Source organism: Cervus canadensis, chromosome 3, assembly GCF_019320065.1.
Source record: "Cervus canadensis isolate Bull #8, Minnesota chromosome 3, ASM1932006v1, whole genome shotgun sequence".
NCBI lineage: Eukaryota > Metazoa > Chordata > Mammalia > Artiodactyla > Cervidae > Cervus > Cervus canadensis.
Window position 1 is genome coordinate 94,974,977 of NC_057388.1, and position 19,195 is coordinate 94,994,171.

Below are 19,195 nucleotides of genomic sequence, written 5' to 3' on the forward strand. Positions count from 1 at the left end.
AAATGCAGAACCTGAGTCTAGGATTGTTAAATAATTTTTCCGAGGTCACATAGCTAATTGAACTCAGACCACTGCCTTGAATTTATGTTTCTTACTCAATAGCCAAGATTAGACACTGTGTTACATTGCCATTGTGGTATTAATATTTTTCATTTGATTATCACTATAAAAATATTTAATGAAACTTTATATATGAAAATAAAAATTTATGGATGGATAAACTAAATCCAAAACCAAATATAAGAAAAAGCAAAGACTAGATAAAAAATGGAGGTAGTATAGGGAAAGTCAGTATGTACTGCTTTAATCTTTTTCATTCTCTGCTTCTATTGCATGTTTTATTTCTTACTTTCCCAGCAAAAGCTTAGAGTTCCTGTCACATCAATCCCAAATTAGCTTTTGCAGGCTAAGGGCCTTAGGCATGAATGTTTCTGTAAATTGGATAGAAAAAGCATTGCAGTGGTCCAAAGGCTCCCAAGTCAGCTTGAATTTCCAGCATACCTTGGACCAGAGCCTAAACTGACAGCCTGGGATGTGTGAGTGTAAGGGAAAGAAGTTGAAACTGCCTCTTATTTCATATTTTCAACATTAAACAGAAACCAAGAGGGAAATGGTTCCAATATTTTATCATGTGTATTACTTCTAATCCATTCTAAGCTGACAATGTCATACAAACGAACTATAGCAAATGAAATTTTCTCAAATAAAAGTGAAAAACAAACCTCATGATCTTGATATAAAGTGTAATGTAGTGTAACTATTATATGTATTATTTCAATGAGTAAATGTTTTTTCATAAAATGTAGTAGTCAGTTCTACCACCATTTAAAATTAAAAATTTGGATTTTTTATCTCTTAGTATAGTGTGACATCATGATAAACCATAATCCAGAGTTCAGTTCGTTTAATTTAGATTTCCTTTTCAATATTAGAGCCCTAAAAGGATGACAGAGCCAATGGCCATCATTAAGCACTGAACAGAGAGTTCATTAGCACCTAAAGAGATGAAACAGAGGAAGGAGGGGCCATCCAAATAGATGGCTTTTCTGTAGTGTGTTATTTAAGGGCTCATAAAAGAAGAGAAGTAGAAAATGCAATATCAAACAAAGGAGCAAATTAGAGAGTATAAACAAATAATTGATGCTTTATAACAGTAAAGTATCACGCTTGCTGGGAGAATAAAGCAGAATATTTTTTTAAAGATCAAGTATAAAAAATGTAGCAAAAAAAATGAAGTCGGTTGATATGGAAAAGACTGTGTGCTGGGCAGAAGGACTGGCAAGAGCAAATGCATTGGTTTGCGAAGTGGTGGGTAATACCGTTTGCTAATAGGGATCCTGTCAGGATATTAGGAAGAAGTAAGTACCACTGACATTTTGTTAAAGACAAACAAAAAATGGTGGGAGAACATGAAGGTTTCCAAGCCAAATCAAGAAAATGGAAAAGGAAAGTATGTATTCTCTAGGCGTTTGGGATGTGGCAGGAGAGTGCAAGTCAGTGTCATCTCCTCCTTGGTGTTACATTTCTTGGAAATTAATTCAGTCAAAAGATACATGAAATTTTGCAAATTAATTTTACAAAATTTATAAATAAGTTGCACTTAACCTCTAAGTCCTTACTATTTTTACTACTATATAGATATCTATGTGAAAAAAAATAGGTATCGAATGTTGCTTTATATGTACATTTATCTCAATGCATATTGCAAATGCTTCCTTCAGTATTTTTCTGTATCCTTTTCATCTGAAGACACATTTCTTAGGTCTTTTAATTTTATATGTGTATGAATTTATTTTATTCAGTTCATTGTTGTATAAACTTTATTACAGTTTATTTGTCCATAGATACTTATGTTTTGCCCAGTATTACCCAATTAAAAACCATGCTTCAGGAGTCAATACCCTGTAATGTGCTCAGTGTCTCCTCTTTCTGTCAAAGGAGACTCTATGGCGTACTGCTTCGAGTCCTATATAGGTATCTCATTTTTACTCAGAGAAGAAGAAAACTTGAAAGCAGTCTGCTCCTATCCTTACAACAAGAAAAAAAGCTGAACAAATAGCAATTCAAAGGATTTTCTTGACCCATCAGAGATATTAAGTCAACAGAGCAAAAAGCTAACACAAAATCTGTAAAGAGATAAGAGCCAACATGGAAAAACAGAACTTTCTGTTGTATCAGTATAACTGGTACTTTTATTGGTATCAATCTGGTCTGTGAAGGCAAATTAATTCTTAAGTCCAAGTTAATAAAGTTACGTGTAATAAATAACACCTCAAAAGAAACTGAATAAACTATCTTTATCATATACAGACAGCACTCACTTTGCATGATTTGACATACATGCATTTTTGTTACCATGGTTTAATTAAAACATACTAGCCCTCCAACAACACAGTTCAAATTTTAGTACCACAGTTTATTTTCTGTGAGTAATGTGTAAAATACAAACCTCACCACTAGCTTTTCAGTCCACATACCAACAAATCAAAACAAATGCTCAGCTACCAACTATGTTATTTCTTTCACAATCAATAGGTAATTGGTCATTTCACATCTGTTTACACATAGGAAAGTTTTTACTTACATTTCCTTTTTCTCTCCCATTGATAAACCCATGTGACATTTTACAAAAATCAAAAGAGGAAATTGATCAACAAGATGAAAGAGTAGCCTAGAAATACAAAGTAATAATGGCAGGAGAAAATTGAGAAGTAGTTGTAATGAAAAAAAGGGTGTGACATTGGCAAGTGACATTGGCCCATCTTACACATTGAAGGGACTCTAAGATATTACATGACATTGAAAATGTGAAGAATAAAATTTTGGAAGTTAATCCAAACTAAAAAAGGAGAATGACTATTCACCCAAGTCCTGAAAAGATACTCACTCTGAATCAAATGTTACACAAGAAAGCAAACACTATTCAAGCACTATTCCTTGATAGGGAATTATCTGGTGATCAAAGCGCTGCACTCAATATGTCAGAAAATTCAAAAGACCTAGCAGTGGTCACAGGACTGGAAAAGGTCAATTCTTATCCCAATTTCCAAGAAGGGTAGTACTAAAGAATGTTCAAACCATGGAACAATTGCACTCATTTCCCATGCTAGTAAGGTCATGCTTAAAGTCTTGCATGCTAGGCTTCAGTATTATATGATCCAAGAACTTCCAGACATCCAAGCTGGGTTTAGAAAAGACAGAGGAACCAGAGATCAAATTGCCAACATTCGCTCAATCACAGAGAAAACAAGGGAATTCCAGAAAAACATCTACCTCTGTTTCATCGACTATGCTAACGCTTTTGACTAAGTGGACCATAACAAACTGTGGAAAGATCTTAAAGAGATGGGAATACTGGACCATCTTACCTGTCTCCTGAGAAACCTGTATGCGGGTCAAGAAGCAACAGATTCCTGTGTGGAACAACTTATGGGTTCAGGATTGAGAAAGGAGTATGACAGGGCTATATCTACTGTCATCCTGTTTGTTTAACCTATATGCTGAGCACATCATGAGAAATGCTGGGTTTGGTGAATTACAAGCTGGAATCAAGATAGGTGGGAGAAACATGAACAACCCCAGATACATGGATGATACCACTCTAATGTCAGAAAGAGCCTCTTGAGGGTGAAGGAGGAGAGTAAAAGTGCCAACTTAAAACTAAATATTAAAAAACCTAAGATCATGGCATCTGACCCCATTACTTCATGGCAAATAGAAGGGGGAAAGGTGGAAGCAATGACAGATTTCTTCTTCTTGGGCTCTAAAGTCTCTGCAGATGGTGACTACAGCCATCAAATCAGAAGATAATTACTTCTTGGCAGGAAAGCTGTGACAAACTTAGACAGTGTGTTGAAAACCAGAGATATTAATCTGCCTGAAAAGGTCTGACGGGTCAAGGATATGGTGTTCCCACTGGTCACGTACAGTTGTGAGAGCTGGACCATAAAGAAGGCAGAGTGCCAAAGAATGGATGCCTTTGAACTGTGGTGCTGGAGAAGACTCCTGAGAGTCCCTTGGATTGCAAGGAGATCACACCAGTCAATCTTAAGGGAAATCAACCCTGAATACTCACTGGAAGAACTGATGCTGCAGCTGAAGCTTCAGTACTTTGATCATGTGATGCAAATGACTCATTGGAAAAGTCCCAGATGCTGGGAAAGATTGAGCACAAAAGTACAAGAGGGTGTCAGAGAATGAGATGGCTGGATGGCATCACCGATGCAATGGAGATGAACTTGGAGAAACTTTGGGAGATGGTGAGGGACAGGGAGGCCTGGTGTGCTACAGTCCATGGGTTGCAAAGAGTCAGACATGACTGAGCAACTGAACAACAGCCAGTGTCTAGAACTCCACACTTCCATTTCAGAGGCCTGGCTTCCATCCCTGGTCAGGAATGAAGATCCCCCATGCTTCATGCTGCAGCCCCCCAAAAATCTATTCTTGATGATGTTTGTTATTTTTTTAATTTATTTTTTACTGAAAGATAATTGCCTTACAGAATTTTGCTGTTTCCTGTCAAACCTCAACATGAATTAGCCATAGGTATACATAGATAATGTTTATTATTAACAAAGGAATAAAGCATTTCAATATTCATTCATAATTCTTCTAATATTTTAAATCACAGTATAATAAGGAAATACTAATTTTGTTATTTTTTTCATTTTTTCTATACATTTATAACCAAGAATAAAGCAGTTTTTTTTTTTTGATGGTTAAGAGCAAGATTTTTTTTTTAATTAATTTTTTTTTTATTAGTTGGAGGCTAATTACTTCACAACATTTCAGTGGGTTTTGTCATACATTGATATGAATCAGCCATAGATTTACTCGTACTCCCCATCCCGATCCCCCCTCCCACCTCCCTCTCCACCCGATTCCTCTGGGTCTTCCCAGTGCACCAGGCCCGAGCACTTGTCTCATGCATCACCTGGGCTGGTGATCTGTTTCACCATAGATAGTATACATGCTGTTCTTTTGAAATATCCCACCCTCACATTCTCCCACAGAGTTCAAAAGTCTGTTCTGTATTTCTGTGTCTCTTTTTTCTGTTTTGCATATAGGGTTATCGTTACCATCTTTCTAAATTCCATATATATGTGTTAGTATGCTGTAATGTTCTTTATCTTTCTGGCTTACTTCACTCTGTATAATGGGCTCCAGTTTCATCCATCTCATTAGAACTGATTCAAATGAATTCTTTTTAACGGCTGAGTAATATTCCCTGGTGTATATGTACCACAGCTTCCTTATCCATTCGTCTGCTGATGGGCATCTAGGTTGCTTCCATGTCCTGGCTATTATAAACAGTGCTGCGATGAACATTGGGGTGCACGTGTCTCTTTCAGATCTGGTTTCCTCGGTGTGTATGCCCAGAAGTGGGATTGCTGGGTCATATGGCAGTTCTATTTCCAGTTTTTTAAGAAATCTCCACACTGTTTTCCATAGCGGTTGTACTAGTTTGCATTCCCACCAACAGTGTAAGAGGGTTCCCTTTTCTCCACACCCTCTCCAGCATTTATTGCTTGTAGACTTTTGGATAGCAGCCATCCTGACTGGCGTGTAATGGTACCTCATTGTGGTTTTGATTTGCATTTCTCTGATAATGAGTGATACTGAGCATCTTTTCATGTGTTTGTTAGCCATCTGTATGTCTTCTTTGGAGAAATGTCTGTTTAGTTCTTTGGCCCATTTTTTGATTGGGTCATTTATTTTTCTGGAATTGAGCTGCAGGAGTTGCTTGTATATTTTTGAGATTAATCCTTTGTCTGTTTCTTCATTTGCTATTATTTTCTCCCAATCTGAGGGCTGTCTTTTCACCTTACTTATAGTTTCCTTTGTAGTGCAAAAGCTTTTAAGTTTCATTAGGTCCCATTTGTTTAGTTTTGCTTTTATTTCCAATATTCTGGGAGGTGGGTCATAGAGGATCTTGCTGTGATTTATGTCGGAGAGTGTTTTGCCTATGTTCTCCTCTAGGAGTTTTATAGTTTCTGGTCTTACATTTAGATCTTTAATCCATTTTGAGTTTATTTTTGTGTATGGTGTTAGAAAGTGTTCTAGTTTCATTCTTTTACAAGTGGTTGACCAGTTTTCCCAGCACCACTTGTTAAAGAGGTTGTCTTTTTTCCATTGTATATCCTTGCCTCCTTTGTCAAAGATAAGGTGTCCATAGGTCGTGGATTTATCTCTGGGCTTTCTATTCTGTTCCATTGATCTATATTTCTGTCTTTGTGCCAGTACCATACTGTCTTGATGACTGTGGCTTTGTAGTAGAGTCTGAAGTCAGGCAGGTTGATTCCTCCAGTTCCATTCTTCTTTCTCAAGATTACTTTGGCTATTCGAGGTTTTTTGTATTTCCATACAAATTGTGAAATTCTTTGGTCTAGTTCTGTGAAAAATACCGTTGGTAGCTTGATAGGGATTGCATTGAATCTATAGATTGCTTTGGGTAGAATAGCCATTTTGACAATATTGATTCTTCCAATCCATGAACACGGTATGTTTCTCCATCTGTTTGTGTCCTCTTTGATTTCTTTCATCAGTGTTTTATAGTTTTCTATGTATAGGTCTTTTGTTTCTTTAGGTAGATATACTCCTAAGTATTTTATTCTTTTTGTTGCAATGGTGAATGGTATTGTTTCCTTAATTTCTCTTTCTGTTTTTTCATTGTTAGTATATAGGAATGCAAGGGATTTCTGTGTGTTAATTTTATATCCTGCAACTTTACTATATTCGTTGATTAGCTCTAGTAATTTTCTGGTAGAGTCTTTAGGGTTTTCTATGTAGAGGATCATGTCATCTGCAAACAGTGAGAGTTTCACTTCTTCTTTTCCTATCTGGATTCCTTTTACTTCTTTTTCTGCTCTGATTGCTGTGGCCAAAACTTCCAACACTATGTTGGATAGTAGTGGTGAGAGTGGGCACCCTTGTCTTGTTCCTGATTTCAGGGGAAATGTAAAGCAGTTTTTAATATCAACAAAACTTTTAAAGAAAATTACATTTTACCCATATATTATTAACATTTTCCCGGTTTCAGCTTGCATGGTTATTTTTATGGTTCTATAATACCATGAAAAGTTAAGACTGTGTATATATATAATATATTGAATACTATATGTTATATATATATAATGTGATTTTTAATTCATAATTTTATAGACATTTAATGTGATATTAATACTTTGCCAGAAAAACATGAAGTTTTTTTCATTTTTTTACTTTTGAGGAAACACTCTTAAATTAAGAGTAAGAGACATGCCAATTCATGTTATGGATCTGAGCTATAAACCTCAACTCTAGATCTCAAAGACTTTATTAATTTTACTATATCCAGCAACCTTTATGTCTTTTGAATAAAAAGTACCATGTGCTAAAATACTGTACTTTATAGTGGTTACATTCCATCAAAACCATGGATAGTTCTAACGCCGAGACCCCCCTGTTCCTCTGATTCAGCTAAACAGTTGAACATGAACTTTACTTTTACACAGTCAGATTCACATACCAGAGAGCTCCATGCCATTGGGGGAAAAAAAAATCCCTAAAAGGAATAGAAAGGCAGAGTGAAGATTGAGAGTCATCTTCCAATGTAAAGAATACAGATGAAAGAATGTGATGGAAGGAAGAGTCTAATAGATAGTTGATTGCTATACAAACCTGCATAAAAATCTCTATTTTGCCAACACGCTGACTGAGATGACATTACCAGGGCTCCATATGAATTTTGGATGAGAAGAGAGGAAAAATATCCATGACATATAAAAGCAATTCATACTGCAAGGGTATTCTTCCCCCAGGATCATGTTTTAATACCATCCCCTGATCTCTTATTTCATACAAATCCATTAATTTCAGATTTAACAAGAGTCAGTTTGGCCAAAAATAGGAGCTGCATATCTCCTAGGTAGGAAGATGGAAGACTACAAAATTTATGACTAATGGTTTTTTCTCTTGCAATCCATTCTATACTGTTGGGATTAGAATTAAATAGCAATAGACTTCCCTTGTTTTAAATTTTTCAAAAGTTAAAAAAAAAAATCTCACTTTATGATACTATTAACAAATCCTATTTCTTTAGCCTCTTCTTTCCTCAGGAAAGCTTGCCATTGCTCTTACTGTCAGTACCCTTTACTACTTTTCAAAGTTGATTTCATGCTTTCTTTTATAGAAATTAAACAATGTCACTGAGAAATGTGTGACAAATGATGCTGGACTTACCTTTAGTAGTGAATGTTAGAGCACAAACCATGAGAGAACAAAGAACAAAGCCTACCTATTTGTAACTTGTGAGTCAGTTTGAAAGATTTTAAATTAAGGCTTGGAAAGTGCTTCATCCATGTTCATTGGCCCAGTAAACTCTGACTGAGCTTCCGGGAAATACTTTTATTTATGTATTTTTAAGTCTGTCTATAGTCTAGAATCTGTTTTGCATGTTAAATTTCAGGCAAAATTTTCTTCTCTATTCACTCTTATGTTTGATCTTAACTAAACAACATGGGTAGTAGATTTTTCTCTGCAGTCTCAATTTTCTAGCGAGACACAGTTTTCCAATTAAGAAATCCACACCCCCCTGAAATACTTTTGCTAAAGCTTAAAACCACATGTGATCAGGGCTCTAGAATTAACTACAGGAAGTTCAAAAAGTGTTGGTGAAAGAGATCTGTTGAAATACATGACTGTGATGTCCTCTTCAAAATACAGATTGGAGGAGACGCTCCATGGTCAAAGGGAGTGAGTGGTTACTTGAACAAACAGATTGCAAAATAACAGTAAACTACATATTAAGGAGAAATCTATAGATTGAGACACATTAACTAGTTACAGTATATGAACCTTATTTGGATTTTAATTCAAACTGTCAAAAACTGATTTATCAGGGAATTGTGAACACTACTTACGCATTTTAGGATATTACAGGAGTATTGTTTGACTATTGTTAGTATTGTGATTACGTTAAAAGGAGGTCTGTCTTTGTGAGATGCATAATAAATATTTATGCAAAAATTATAAGATATCAATGAATTCTGAGATTTGCATCAAGATATTTAATATTTACAGCTTAAGAGGTTTGAGTAAATGTTATAAATGAAGCAAGGTTAGGTAGAAAGTTGATGGCTGTTAAAGATGAATGATGCATAAATGAGGATTCACTAGATTGTTTTTGCTACAAAAATAACAGCTATTTGATCTATCTTTCAGTTATTTGGAGTGTTTTCGGTTTTCTGTATTAATCTACCTTTTCTATTTTTAAATGTTAAAATAATCACAAGTATCTTAGTTGGTGCTGAGAAAATAATAACTTTGTCCCTCAGTTTCCTCAGTTGTAAAATGGAGATAATAGTAGAACTTCCTCAAAGTAATGTTGTAAAATATTAAATGATGGGAGAACAAATAAGTTGCTTTGAGTAGCAAATGCTGTCTATTATTTTTAATACAATATTGCATTAAATGTTATCTATTTCATACTACACATTTAAGTACAGATTTTTACCAATTTTTGTTTGTTCTATTTTGTCTTTTTAACTGACAGATAAAATGAAGTCAGGGTTATAGTAAGCAGAGGTCTGAAAGATGACAGTAAACACACTTACATATATAAAAGAATATTAAAAGAAGATAGCTGTTCTTCACTGCTCTTGAAAATGGAATGTTGCTTTGAATCATTTAAAATTGTGAGCTATCAGAGCAAATAAAAGATATAACAAAGAATTTTTATCTGTGGAAATGAGATAGGAGGTAAAAACCAGGATAAACATAAAGAAGTGGTCAAGCTAATTTCTAGAGTGACTTTCAAGGATTGTGATTTTAAGATTATAATAGTAAAGTCCATGAATAGATAATGTTCAAATTGTGACAGTTGGATATGAGATATGGTGTGAGATTAAAAGGGAGACATTATCACTCTATTAAAAGCAAGAATAGATAGACTTCTAAAGAAAATTAGAGGCTGATTTAATAACAAAAACTTTTGATTATAGGATATTATTATTCTTATTGCTAGTGATGTGAGTATAAATAAGCAAATATATTCAGAACTTGCAAAAGGATCATGAATAAAAATCATGACAAATGAAAGCAAATTTAAATCAAAGGACATACTTAGTAAGCAAAAAAGAATATTTTCTGGATTTATTGGTAACATGAAAAAATAAGAACTATGATTATAGAACAATTAAAATAATAGTTTTTTAACTAGAGTAAATTAGTGTGTTAGGTTTTTTTCTATCCACTTTGAAATGCTTTGCTCGCCAGAATTTTTATACTTACATAGGAAAATTGTTATGTCTTTTCAGAGGAACTTTTCAAGATTTTTGACTTTGTACCAGAGATTATTTCTCTCCTGTCAAAAACCATCAATAGTTTTCTGCACACCAACTTGTTCACTTTTGCCTTTTCTCTTCCATTTTCTCTTTCTCTTCCTCTTCGGACCATTGATGCAGAACTGTGTCAATTTCTTCCTCATTTCTTTTAAAATGGTTTAAATGAGCTACAATTTACTTGTCACCCAATTCACCATCAGTTCAGTTCAGTTCAGTTCAGTCTCTCAGTCGTGTCCGACTCTTTGCAACCCCATGAATCACAGCACGCCAGGCCTCCCTGTCCATCACCAACTCCCGGAGTTTACTCAAATTCATGCCCATCGAGTTGGTGGTGCCATCCAGCCATCTCACCCTCTGTCATCCCCTTCTCCTCCTGCCCCCAATCCCTCCAAGCATCAGGGTCTTTTCCAGTGAGTCAACTCTTTGCATGAGGTGGCCAAAGTACTGGAGTTTCAGCTTCAGCATCAGTCCTTCCAATGAACACCCAGGACTGATCTCCTTTAGGATGGACTGGTTGGATCTCCTTGGAGTCCAAGGGTCTCTCAAGAGTCTTCTCCAACACCACAGTTCAAAAGCATCAATTTTTCAGTGCTCAGCTTTCTTCACAGCCCAACTGTCACATCCATACATGACCACTGGAAATACCATAGCCTTGACCAGACGGACCTTTGTAGACAATTCACCATATGGGTCGACAGTTCAGTGGTTTGAAGCATAGTTATCGGGTTCTGCAACCATCACCACGATCAAATCTTAGTACATTTTTATCAGTACCAAAAAAATCCCCTGTAAACTTAATAAATCGTTTCCCATCCCATGGTCCTCACTCTCCATCCACAGCCTTTAACAAACAGTAATCTATTTACCATGTCTATAGATGTGTCTCTTCTGGAAATTTCCTGTGAATGGAAGGGAAAGTGAAAGTCGTTCCATCTTGTCTGACTCTTTGCGACCCCATGGACTATGTAGTCCATGGAATTCTCCAGGTCAGAAAACTGGAGTGGGTAGCCTTTCGCTTCTCCAGGGGATCTTCCCAACCCAGGGATCGAACCCAGGTCTCCTGCATTGCAGGCAGATTCTTTACCAGCTGAGCCACAAGGGAAGCCCAAGAATATGGAACAAATATGATATTTGATCTTTTTTTCTGGCTTCTTTCATTTAGCTTAATGTTTTCAAGAGTCACCGTTTTCACTTTTTCCGCATCTATTTTCCATGAAGTGATGGGACTGGATGCCATGATCTTAGTTTTTTAAATGTTGAGTTTTAAGCCAGCTTTTTCACTGTCCTCTTTCAAAGACACTGGTGCTGGGAAAGATTGAGGGCAAGAGGAGAAGGGGGCCGCAGAAGATGAGATGGTTAGATAGCATCTAATAGCAGTGGACATGAGTTTGAGCAAAGTCTGGGAGATAATGAAGGGCAGGGAAGCCTGATGTGCTGCAGTCCATGGAGTTGCAAAGAGTCGAACACAGCTTAGCGTCTGAGAAACAACCATGTTTTTCAAAGTCCATCCGTGGTGGTCACATGTATCAGTACTTTGTTCTTTTTATTATTGTGTGACATTTCATTGTGTGGATGTACCAAATTTGGTCTATCCATTTATCAGTCAGTGGTCACTTAGGTTGTTTCTACTTTTTTGCTGTTATGATCAATGCTGTTACAAACATTCACATATGAGTTTTTATATAGGTGGAAGTTATTTTTCATGGATATATACATAGGAATGGTGGTATGAGATGGTTAGATGGCATCACTGACTCAATGGACATGAGTTTCAGCAAACTCTGGGAGATAATGGACAGGGAACACCCTCATATGGTGAAGGTCCTTCATATGGCAGAACATCCTCTGCCAATATATGATGGACCATATGTTGACTTTATTTTTAACCTACTAAAAGAATTGTCAGATAAAAGAGGCTGTGGTGATTCACATTCTCACCACCAATGTATGAAGCTTCCAATTTTTCCACAATCTTGTCAACACTTGTAATCAGTTGTCATTTTGCTTAAAGTCATCCTAGTTGTGAAACAGTATCTCATTAGAGTTACAATTTGCATTTCCCTAATGGCTAATGATCTTGAGCTTTTTTCTCATGTACTTATTGCTCATATCACTGTCTTAATAGGTTAGCTCTCTTTTGATTATGATGAGTTCATGCATTCTGGATACAAGTGTCTTTATCAGACATAAAATTTGAAAATATTTTCTCCTATTCTCTGTTATTTTTTTCAATTTCTTAATGGTGTCCTTTGTAGAACTTAAAAATCTTTTTATGTCATTTGACCTATCATTTCTTTTGTTATATGCTTTTGATAGTATATCCAAGAATGCTTTGTCTAACTCATAAATATTTATTTTTATACTATCTTTTAAGAGTTTTATAATTTAAATCTTGCATTTAGTTCCATGATCCATTTTGAGTTAAGTTTTGTGGATGGAGTAAGAAAACAGTTCAGCTTCATTCTTTTTCATGGAGATATCCAGTAAATCCAGTTGTACCAGTAACAACTGCTAAAAAGACTTTTCTTCCTCTATTTATCTTTCTTCACACCCTTGTCAAAAGGTCAAATGACCATAAATATAACTGTTTTGGGGCCCGTTCTTACACTGACTCATATGTCTCCACTTTTGCAAAAGTCACACTCTCTTGAGTCTTTCTAGAGATTTGTCCATTTCTAAGATATCTTATTTGTTGAGATATAATTATTACCTTATAATTCTTTTTATTTGTGCAAGGCCAGTAGTGATGTCTCTCTTACATTCAAAAGTTTAGTAACTGAAGCCTTATTTATTTATTTTTTTTCTTAGTTTAGCTCAGTTTGTCAATTTTCTTTCCCTTTTCCAAAAAACCAACTTTTGGTTTTACTGATTTTTCTGTTGTTTTTGTATTCCCTGTTTCATTTATATCCACTTTAATTTTTATTATTTCACTTATTGTGCATATTTTAAGTTTAGTTTTCTCTTCTTTTAATAGTTTCTTAACATGGAATGTTGTGTTAATGAATTGAGATTTCTTCTTTTTTAAATGTAGGCATTTGCCACTATAAATTTCCCTCTAAGTAATGCTTAAGCTGCACCCCATAAGTTTTCAGGTGGCAAAGCCTTAGGCATTCAGACAGTCATCCTGGGCTGACAGTGGCTTTAACTGGTTTCTTTTTTGCTGTCTATCTCCCTGATATCCTTGTTATGCTGTCTGCCTCTTCGGTATCACACCCAGCTGTTAGCCTCCATTAATTCCCAGATGATTACTCTATCCTTTGAAATAATGCTTTTAAGTCTAATCCAACTAAATTAGCAATAATCTTTGATGACTGTCTATGAGATGTGTTCTAGGTCCCAATAGGGTTTTTAGATGGGACAGCAGGAGTGGGTCATGACTCACATGCCACAGATTCTTGCTTTACTTACCAAAATTTAGTAGATTTTTTCAAATAAATGTTTCTTCATTTACCATATGCTTTTAGAGTAATTTCTAGAAATTGTTAATTGTTGTTGTAAATAATATTCACCAGTTGTATTGTTTTATTGTGGAGAGGGTCTGTGAAGTTCTTCACTTTGCCATCCAGAAGTCATGCCTCTTTATTCTCACTTTTCCTCTTTGCATTGTATGTATCATCTGCACCTATATTGATATTCCCATGGTTAATTATTCTGGTATATATATTTTTTATTCTTAGTGATTATTCTGCCTTGACTATTCATTAATACAGAGATCTGATTAGCCATTAAGACTTATGGCCTTTTTTTAAATAGTAGTTACTTAATTATAATACATAAAAAATGGGCTTCCCTGATGGTTTAGTGGTAAAGAATCTTGTCTTCCAAGGCAGGAGATGCAGTTTTGATCCCTGTATTAGGAAGGTCCCCTGGAGAAGGAAATGCAACCCACTCCAGTATTCTTGCCTGGGAAATCTCATGGATGGAGGAGCCTGTAGGGCAACAGTCCATGGGGTCACAAAGAGTCAGACACAATTGAGAGACTAAACAACAACACAACAAAAATATATAAATAAAATAAGTGCTGAGATCCATACTAAACCTTTCTAATATGACATTTCATTTAATCCTATAAAAATTATGAAGTAGAAACTGATCCCAATCTTATACAGAAGAAACTTAGGTGTAAGAGATGAAACAGCCGATCAGACTAAAACTAGATTTATCTATCTCCAGGGTAAAAAACCACTTTGTTCTGTTCCCTAAAAAAACATGATCTGATTATAACCAAAGCAGAATGTTTCCTCTGGAACTGTTTAGCTCAACAGTTTTAGCTAAACAAGGATATTCTCAGTCATACGAAGACACACCATAGAAGATACTGAAAAATGATGTTCACTCCCTCTTCTTGTCTCTCTGCATAATCGTGCCACTTCACTCTTTCTCTCTCTCTCCTTTGCTGATGCACTGCTCTTTTTTAACTGTAATCATGAATCTTTGAGTAGCTAATATATTTCAACAAATGGCTATGCAACGGTTAAAAAAATTGCATAACCTTAAACTCTTTATATAAGCCATTCAATTTCTTGGTACCAACAATTTAAAGAACATGATTCTGTTCAAATTTGAAGAAAATATCTTTGCTATATGTTAAGACAGAGAGTCTTCTTAAGGGTTACTTACTTAAAGGTTTAGATTATTATAGTCATTTGCTCAGTTCATAAACTATAGGCACATGTGAAACATCTTTTTAATATCTACACAAGACTGATGTGTATCAAAATAAGACACACAAAAATTACATCAGATGTCAAAACCATCTTAAACAATTTAAGTGTAATTGAAAGTGTAATTAAAGCTGAGTGCCGAAGAATTTATGCTTTTGAACTGTGGTGTTGGAGAAGACTCTTGAGAGTTCCTTGGACTGCAAAGAGTTCAAACCAGTCAATCTGAAAAGAAATCAACACTGAATCTTCATTGGAAGTTGCTGAAGCTGAAACTCCAATTCTTTGGCCACCTGATGAGAAGAACTGACTCATTGGAAAAGACCCTGATGCTGGGAAGGATTAAAGGCAGGAGGAGAAAGGGACAACAGAGGATGAGATGATTGGATGGCATCACCAACTCGATGGACATGAGTTTGAGCAAGCTCCGGGAGTTGGTGATGGACAGGGAAGCCTGGCGTGCTGCAGTTCATGGAGTCACAAAGAGTCGGACACAACTGCGCTACTGAACTGAACTGACGTGTAGTAATTTTGACCAAAGATTTTTAGGTTTATTTATTTATTTTTAAGACCTGAAATAAAGACAGTTCTCTGATATAAAATAGCCCCTTTCTTGAATGTCCACAGCATTACACTGGCCCCTATATTTCCTCAGAGATTAGTGAATCTTTACAAATTTAAGAAGTTTGTTTTTGTTTTTAGTCGCTAAAGTCGTGTCTGATTCTTTTGCGACCCCATGAACTGTAGCCCATCTGGCTGCTCTGTCCATGGAATTTCCCAGGCAAGAATACTGGAGTAGGTTGTCATTTCCTTCTCCAGAGGATCTTTCTAACCCAAGGACTGAACCCATGTCTCCTGCATTGGCAGGTGAATTCTTTACCACTGTGCCACCAGGGAAGCCCTTTTCAGAAGCTGGAAGGAAATGAAAAATAAGAAAAGAGTGGTGCATTCATAGGCACTGTTCAAGGGCAGTTTAAGCTAGTATTTTGTAGGTATGACAACACAGAACACTGAATCTGTTTACTGGGTTGCCTTTCCCAAAATCCATTTCCTGTTTTTTTCAACATGCTCAGTGTTTCTCCACAACAGTCAAAAATAGCATGGATTATTTTTAAGAAGTATTTTATGGTGCTCACTTCAGCAGCACATATACTAAAATTGGAACGATACAGAGAAGATTAGCATGGCCCATGCGCAGGGATGACACGCAAATTCGTGAAGCGTTCCATATTTTTATTACTTTTCATACTTGAAATAAACATTTATTTTAAAAAAAAAGAAGTACTTTACAAAGGTATTAAAAATATTTGGGAAGAGTGTTCCACTGTAGGCCTTGGTCTAGAAGTCATAGAATGGTAGTTGAATATTGATGAAGAGTAGAGTAGGCCCTGGTATTAATACCACATTGGTTGATAAGTTACCTTTTTTCCTATTGGCAAGGAATTGTCATAGAATTTAAGACAGACTTTATTTACATAGGTCAAAAAATAAATGGTGTATTTTTTTTTTAGAAAAATCAAGAAATTAAGGATATAAAGACTGAAAGAAAATATAAAATTAATTCCTCTTGCATAACGAAGCAGGCTAATTAAGTTATCATGAAAACCAGTAAGAAGCTCTGACACTAATGACTTTCCATTAAGTGAGAAGCTGAAATAAGTGTGATAGGACTTCTCAAACACAAAGTACAAGTGACTAACTGGTCAGGCATGCATTTTCCCAAAACCTGTAATGAGAGAAAGTCAAAGTTTCAATCAAAAGAGAAGGAAAACCAAAGTTAAGAGATGATTTTTGACTGATAATAAGCGGACTTAGTATCTAAGGTATCAGTTTACAGTTGCATTTTGTGCTTCTTTCAGTCTTTCTCTAAACAACTTCTTATTTTAAGCATCCTTAAAGGTCGTGAGAAATGTCTAATAAAAGTGTTTACATTTATGCTACTTACTGAGCAAGAAGTTAAGTTTTATAGGAAAAGAGCATCAGGAATGGAATTGTTGATTGTCACTGATGCTTTCAGAGCTTCATGCCTAAGGAAAATCTCTATTGTAGGGAGATTCAGATTTAAGTTGACATCTTCCAGAACTGCAGGCATAGTACTTAGGAGGAAAATGAGCAGTATCTGTGGGGTTAGTCCTACGTTTCCAAACATGTTAAATGACGGTAAACATCAAAATCTCCTTTCAGAAACACCATCTTTTCTCACTATTCATTGGAAGAAAAGAAATAGATAACAAGAGCCTGTTCTTTTAAATACAATCTCATTTCCAGAAAGGCAGTGTATCTGAAATCAGTGCTATAGCAAGTATTAAGCTCATCTGCCTAAAAAGAACAGGCACAGCTGCTTCCCCAGGGTGTATTGTCAGACGTTTTGATTTTCAAAGAGCCAACAGAGCTAAGATACATGTAACCCTTTTCATAACAGCTCATCTTAGTGCGCCAGCCCTCTGCACAGTCTTTCTCTCCTGCTAAGCAATTAGAATGGTCCTGAGCTTTTCAAAGCAATGATACAGATCGTTTTACCTTTATGTCCTGATTGCGTGAAGCTCTATGGGAAATGCTTCTAAAGAGGTTAAAATGCAGCCATCTCCTACAAAGTCATGGTGCAGCCCAAAACTCAATCTCCTGCAGTGAAGACAAAGGAACGAAAGCAGGATAGACAATTTGAGAAAATGATAAAGTCGATTCAACAAATACTTCTGCCGTCTCCTACTTATCATAGCTGGGTCTATTTTCAGCATTGTTATCTGTACTTTCCCTGCATCATGCCATTGAATATCTATAATGAACCAGTAAGGAAGAGATTTGCTGACTTCTAAGGAAAGGCATGCAAGATTCCTCTCTGCTCCTTTCTCAATCCTCTCTTCAGTCATTCCCTAAATCTCAGTCGCTGTTAAGGTTAAGTTATGCCATCTCCACAAAGAAGGGTCCAAATCTGGACCCAATTTCAGGTTTCCTGCTGGACCTCAGTCCTAATGCGTGAGAATCTGCACGCAGCCCCCAAACTAGAACAGCTTCCTCCCTGCCCACTCTAACTCAGTACCAGGCCTTTGACAGGGGTCTGAGCTGGCTCCATTCTAAGCTTTGGGATCGAAGGTCTTAACTTTCTCATTCCTTTCCCATTGTCACTAGAAGGTATAGTTTTATTATTTATATGTTTTCACCATTGAATTGTTTAATTGAAATGAAATTTACATTTTCAAGTAGATATAAATGGAAGAGGCTTGACCTGCTTTGTTTGAGCTCAAAAAGGAAAAAAAAACCCATACTTTTCCAGGTTAAGTCCCCAGGTTCTCCTCTGGAGTCTGGACTCAGCATCCCAGCTGGCTTTGTGCTAGCTTCAAGGACTTTGTAGGCAAAGGTGACTTCATTAAGAGTGGATTTGGACTTGTAGTTCTGGTCAAATACAGTGATGCCATTTTAATTCCACCACAGCTCACACAACCTCGACACTATTACTATTACAATTTTACCCATGAAGGAATTCAACAGCAGGGAGTTTAAGTGATTTGCCTAAACTCGCAGATTGCTAATATGTGGCAGAGTCAGGCTTTGAACCCAGGGTCAAGTGATTCCAAAGCCTTTACTCTTTAAGCCTTATTTATCCAGGTATAATTTACATGTAGTAAAAGTCACACATTCAAGTTTTGCAATGCTATGAGGGTTTTTTCTTTTTTTCACAAAAATTGATTATTTTCCATGAGGTGAAATTCATATCACATAAAATTAACTATCTCAAAGTAAACCATTTAGTGCCTTCACAGTACTGTGCGGTCACCTCCTCTATCTAGTCCCAAATCATTTTCAGTATCATAAAGTTTGTTAGACTCATGCAAAAAGAAAGAAAGCAATTATACAATATGCAACAACATATGGACCTTGAGGGTATCATGCTAAGTGAAATAAGTCAGTCATAGAAAGACAAGTAGTCTTACACTTACATGAAGTATCTAAAGGAGTCATATTCACAGAATCGAAGCATGGAATAGTGATAACCAGGGGCTGTGGAGGAAAGGGTAAACAAGTTAAAAATGAACAGGCATAAAGCTTTAGTTAAGCACAATAACTGAATAACTGAATATTCAAACTACTGCACAATTGCACTCATCTCACACACTAGCAAAGAAATGCTCAAAATTCTCCAAGCCAGGCTTCAACAGTATGTGAACCAAGAACTTCCAGATGTTCAAGCTGGATTTAGAAAAGGCAGAGGAA

At 36.0% G+C, this 19,195-nt stretch overlaps 1 long non-coding RNA gene and 1 other non-coding gene across 2 annotated transcripts; one reads left to right on the forward strand and one right to left on the reverse strand.

Moving 5' to 3' along the window:
- The first annotated feature begins 16,111 nt into the window (after window positions 1-16,111).
- On the forward strand, window positions 16,112-16,218 carry LOC122438971. The gene has a single exon (XR_006268716.1). It is a non-coding gene; the product is annotated as a U6 spliceosomal RNA (small nuclear RNA).
- Window positions 16,219-16,548: 330 nt separating this feature from the next.
- On the reverse strand, window positions 16,549-18,984 carry LOC122438687. The gene is made up of 3 exons (XR_006268610.1): window positions 18,922-18,984; window positions 17,504-17,605; window positions 16,549-16,709 (listed from the first exon to the last, which is right to left on the reverse strand). It is a non-coding gene; the product is annotated as an uncharacterized LOC122438687 (long non-coding RNA).
- Window positions 18,985-19,195: the final 211 nt, after the last annotated feature.